Source organism: Pipistrellus hanaki (assembly GCF_964339955.1).
Source record: "Pipistrellus hanaki genome assembly, chromosome: 3".
Lineage (NCBI taxonomy): Eukaryota > Metazoa > Chordata > Mammalia > Chiroptera > Vespertilionidae > Pipistrellus > Pipistrellus hanaki.
The window spans coordinates 172641727-172647726 of record NC_140505.1 but is presented as its reverse complement, the minus strand read 5'-3'; positions in this window follow the sequence as shown (position 1 = coordinate 172647726).

The following is a 6000-nucleotide window of genomic DNA, read 5'->3' as shown; positions in this document are numbered from 1 at the left end:
TTGTGTACTGTCCATAGCTAAGAAGGGTTTCTATGTTTAAATGTTGGGGGGGGGGGGGGGGTTGAGGGAGGGAAGGGGGAAGAGAGATAAAAAGAGGAATATTTCATGGCACATGAAAATTATTTGAAATGTAAAGTTCAGTGTCCATAGAGAAGGTTGAACTGGCACACTGCCACACTCATTCTTTTCCCTGTTGTCTGTGACTATTTTCGCTCTGTAGCAACAGGGTTGAGTAGCTGTGACAGAGACCGTATGGTCCACAAAGCCAAAAATATTTGCCATCTGGCCCTTTGTAGGAGAAGTTGCCATGCCTTGTTCTAGGTTGCTAAGCGGTTCTCCTGGTCAATGATGATTGAGTCCTGAAAGTGCCATGTGAGGTCAGTACTGTTACTACCCCCCTTTCACAGTCCTGGTGCACGGGTAGGAGAGAGGTGATGTGATATACCCAGGGTTGCACAGCTTGTAAATATATTTAGGATCAAACTTTACCACCTCTGAAGTGGTCAGGTGGCTAGGAAACTGTAGGCAACCTTGTCCGCCACGCTGGGGAGTTGCCTTGATAGTTCTTGATCAAGGAAGTGACGTGATGAAGTGAGACCTCAGGGTGGTCACTATGACCACTGAATGGAAGGAGGGAGAAGGGGGGAGGGAGTAGCATAGAGCAGGGATTAGGAATTTGAACTCCAGAGCTCAGCTTCCTGGGTTTGATTGCAGCCAGCCACTTATCTGCATGACCTTGGGCAAGTTGCTCCAACTCTCTGGGCCTTATTTCCTCAGCTCTACAATGGGGTGGGTGGGGGACTGGGTGGGATAATAGAATCTAGACTCTCCCTTATAGGGTTTGTTGTGAAGACTGGAAAGGAAACTTCTGTCTTAAGACTCTGCATCAGAGGCATGGAACAGCCCTTTGATGTTAGCTACAGCCATTCCCATTATTCATCCCAACAAGAAGCTTCTCTCTCTCTCTCTCTCTCTCTCTCTCTCTCTCTCTCTCTCTCTCTCTCTTCCAAGAGCCTTTCCAGCCAACCAGGACACAAACAGGAAGACAAAATAACCTGACCTGCAACCTGCCCGTAGGAGCACTGGGTCCACAGAGGGGTCAGGAGAGTCCATCAATACCTGGGAGGTGTCAGAGGTGCTGCCAGGGGCTGCTAAGAAGCACCTCCTCTGGCTCTTCCTTCCTTGGCTCAGGTTCCCACTCCTTCCTGAACTCCCCAGGCATCCTGGGGGGTTTGCCCCTGGCCTCTGTGCTGGCCTGAATGGGGAATAATGTGAGAGTGGGCAGTTGTCCAGCGCCCTGGCACGGGGCTGTGTCTGGAAGACTGTAAATCACAAACCAGCCCAGCGCACAAGGCCCCTGGGAGAACCTGGGCAGGAGAGTAACTTGGCCACTTCCACCTGCCAAATCACGAAACAGCACATCGACAAGCAGGGCCGTGGATGCTGAGAAACCCTATCGGGTTCCAATGTGGACACTGGTATTTGTCTTACTAGCATGCCTGCTAGGTACAGTGGGAACTCGGGGCAGTTAGGAATTTTATCATACCACATGCTGGCGTCTCCTGCTTATCCTGATTCCCCGCCCCCCCCCCATTGCCATTTATTTAGTGTTTGATTTGTCCTCTATAACCATGTCTTTATGTGCATGCTTATGCAGCTAAGCATCGGAAAAAGGCTGAGAAGACACACCCATTGCTTTCAGCTGAGATGGATGGGGAACTGGAGCACGGCAGGAGAAGGGGGAGGCTGGTTATTAGAATCACCTAAATTTTTTCCCCAAAAAATCCTCATGCTTGGGTCAAACACCTTAAGCACATGTGTAGTTTATTTTATTTTATTTTATTTTTTATTGATTTTTTAATGAGAGGAAGAGAGAGGGATAGAGTTAGAAACATCGATGAGAGGGAAATATCGATTAGCTGCCTCTTGCACACTCCCTACTGGGGATGTGCCCACAACCAAGGTACATGCCCTTGACCGGAATCAAACCTGGGACCTTTCAGTCGGCAGGCCGATGCTCTATCCACTGAGCCAAACCGGTTTTGGCAACACATGTATATTTTAAAAGCCGACCCAACAGTTCTGAGGTTTTCCCCTCCTTCCCATCCCCATCTCCTGCCTGATTTATCACCATTGATACACATCAAATGATGAAAACAGTAGCTATATCTTGAGTGTTGGGATTATCATTTTAAAACATTTTTTTCTATCTTTTGCTTTGCTGGTGTTATTAAAGTTCTACCACGAACATACAGGCTGGCATAGTAATGTATGAGTTACAGAACCAAACTTAGGCCTGAGTTTACACCTCATCGCGGCATGTCACTGTGCCTTGGTGGCGTCATCTGTAAAAGGCAAAAAGCAAGAGAAGCTCTCTACTTGGGCTATTGTGAGAAGTAAACGACTTAACACATACACAGTTTTTAAAACAGTGCCTGGCACATGTCATGCTCCATAAGAACTACCCATTATTAGTAAAACCTAAGAAAAATGTGGCAGTACATTTTTTTAAATTTTAGAAAAAATATTAAACTTAAAACTATAAAGAAGAAAAACACTCCACGGTGTTTGCATGATACTGAATATGACGGAAGCTGCTCTCGTCACCTGGGAAGCGGGAGGGGGCTAAGGAGACATGTGGACGGGCTCTGTGAACTTGAAGTAAAGGTAAAAAGTGAGAAATGGCTGTGAGCATGAGGGGTAGGATGAGTGCAGCAAAAAGGAAAAAACACCCGGCGGCCGGCCTCGGAGGCTCAACAGGAAGGAGGTGGCTGAGCTTCCCCTTCCTTCTCGTTGGGTCCAGCCCAGGAGCCCCACCCTGGGTGGAGAGAGAAGACTGGGCCCCACTGCAGGGCACCCAAACATTCTATTTCTTAGTCACACACTGAAGGAAACTCTCCACTTTGCATATGCATTTCTCCCTCTCCTCTCCCAACTGTTTGCCTTTGGTGTCTCTGTATTATTTTGCCTTTGGTTTCTCCGTATTATTGCTTATTCGCAAGTTACAGTCAACCTCATAGCTAGTATTTACTGCTGCCAGGCACTATTTTATTTAAATAAAATAGGAGTAGTTCATTTATCCTCCAAGCACCTCTAGGAGACATATGCTTTTTTTTTTTTTTTAAATCCCCATTTCCCAGAGGAGGAAACTAAGGCACAGAGAGGCTAACTTGCACAGTCTGCAGATGTTGGTCTCTAGACTAGCATTCCTTTCAGTCCCGATGACGGTCAAGACAATAAGGGGACATCAGACCCCAGGAAGCCCACCATACAGCCGTTCTCTAAGGCCTCAAGTCATTGCCTTCTGCAGAGGATGTGCCTGCCGAGGCTGGGATGCAGGGGCGGTATCTGCTGGCCGGCCTCAGTCCTGAAGTCCCTGTTGTGTACGCCAGCCCCAGGGGAGCCAGGAAGGCCGCCCAGGAAATCTGATTCCGCAGCCCATCCTGCTCACCACAAACCTAAATTGTTTCAAAAGGAGCACAAACCGGAAAAGGATTTTCAGGACCAAATGTTGAAGCAGGATGTGGGTATTCGTGGAGACTCTGCGCTCAGAACCAGTTCCCACCCCCTGCTTCCAGCACTGGGTGAGTACAGCTGCAAACACTTCCACGTGTTGCAGTAGACGCGGACTGCAAGCGAGCCCCTGTTCCAGGAAGAAGGCCCAGCCCTCCCTGCTGGGGAGCAGCTGCGATCCTGTGATGCCAGGTGATGCCTGTGGCTCTGACAGCCCCCGGGAGCCTCTCCGCCGGGGTTTTGGACAGCACGCGCTCTGAAAGTGGCCTTTCCTCTCCCGGAACATGATGTAACCCCCCGATCCTCAGCCTCAAATGGTTTGCAGATTGTCTGGGGTGACTGTTTCCTGTGTTCTGAGATCCCAGGTGGTGAGCCCGCTCTGCCTGCGACCCCCGGACGGCGCTTACTTGGAAAGCTGCTTTTATCAGTCAGGATGTGCGTGGTGGCAAGTAACACAAAACACAGTCCAAACTGGCATAAACAATAAAGCCGGGGTTTATTGGCTCATGTAACTGAACAGTCTCTGGATAGGTTTCAGGTGAGGATGGATATACGTAGTGACTCAACCGTCTCACAAAAGGCCCCGCTTGCTTTTTATCTCTCTTCTCTGCTTCCCATGTCAAGTTTCCATCCTAAGTCTGCTTCCCCTCAAAGCAGCATAAGGACTTCTAAATGCTTCAGAGAGCATGCTTCCTTGTTCATTTGTAGGAAATTAAAAAAAAAAAAAGAGTAGTTGTCTCAAATCCCATATAATAAAAGCGTTAATATGCTAAGTGTCCAACCGATTGATTAACTGTTTGGTCAATGGCCGACCAGTGGCTATGATGTGCACTGACCACCATGGGGCAGATGCTCCGACTGGTAGGTTAGCTTGCTGCTGGGGTCCAGCTGATGGGAACTGGGTGAGAGGGCTGGACACAACCTGGAACCCTCCCTCGATCCCTCTCCAGCCCACAGGCCCCCATCAGCCCAGATCAGGACTGAGTGAGACTGCCTGATGGGCCCAATTGCCAGCCAGGCCGAGGGATCCCACCCATTCATGAATTCGTGCAATGGCCTTTATTTATTTATTTATTTATTTATTTTTAAATATATTTTATTGATTTTGTACAGAGAGGAAGGGAGAGAGATAGAAAGCTAGAAACATCGATGAGAGAGAGTCATCGATCAGCTGCCTCTTGCACACCCCCTACTGGGGATATGCCCACAACCAAGGTACATACCCTTGACTGGAATCGAACCCGGGACCCTTCAGTCCCCAAGCCGACACTCTATCCATTGAGCCAAACCGGTCTCGGCGTGCAATGGTCTTTAGTTATGAAATAAAAGTCCTGGACCTCTGACTGGATCATCTAAGGTCATATGACCATCTCTGAACCAATCACTTTGGCCCTGAGCAATAAGCTGACCACGATTGGTTGTTGTTTTTTAAATTGGGTTTTTTTAATGGAAGATTCCTTGCTGATCTGCTTTCCACTGCAACCTGGGAGAAAAGGAGAGGAGGACCAATCAGATTGGGAGGAGTCAATTCTCTAATACTCGATTCCTACATATACCTAAACCAGTAGTTTCCAACCTTTTGTTGGCCATGCCCCACTTAACCATCTCTAAAATCCTGATGCCCCCCCAACTTGTGACATATAATTCTTATTATTCAAAAAATGAACTCCTATTCGCATAGAGAAAGCTTAAAAGGCCATTAACTTAGTCTAAACAAGCTTCCAAAGAACATCGTATCCATGAAAGAGAAAAATAAGAGAACGAAAGGACAGTTAAAGTACTGAGAAAGAAATCACTATGAAACTGTTAAAAAAATAATAATAATATGAACATAAAAAAAATAGCAAATAAAGTTTCAAAACATGTAACAGAGAGTTGAAATGCATAAACATGTCACAATATATATTTATATACTGTATAGGGGGCCCCTAGGACCACAAGAAATGCAAAAAATTCACTGTTAATAACTCATTATCAAATTGCCCCTCTTAAAAATCAAACCCCCGCTGTGGGGCATGTGCCTGAAGTTGGGAACCACTGATCTAAACACGGTCACTACAGTGGCTAGAAGTTGGCAACAGAGGGAGAGGGAGAAGAAAGTGGGGGGCTGGGGTGTCAATGAAAAAAGTCCAGGCCCTCCCTAACCTGCACTGCCCAGGGGGGCACTTGGCCTGCTTCAATTCAAGAGGGATCAGAAGATCAAACGTGGCTTAGAAAGGCCTGAATCATCAGGGATGGAGGGAGGAGGAATGTCTGTGAAGTGTGGGGTCTGTTTGCCAACTGAGAGGAAGGGATCGCCCTCCCCCTGCAGGAATCCCTCCAACCCCTCAGGTCTGGCAAGTCTGGGGCCGCCAGATACCCCAGGCAGGGGGCTGGAGGGGTTCACAAAGGCTTGCACCATGGTGAGAAAGAACGCTGCACCCAGCTGCTCCGTCAGGGTCCAGGGGTCCTTGACCACCTCCTAGCAGTTTGCTTGTAATTCCTGCT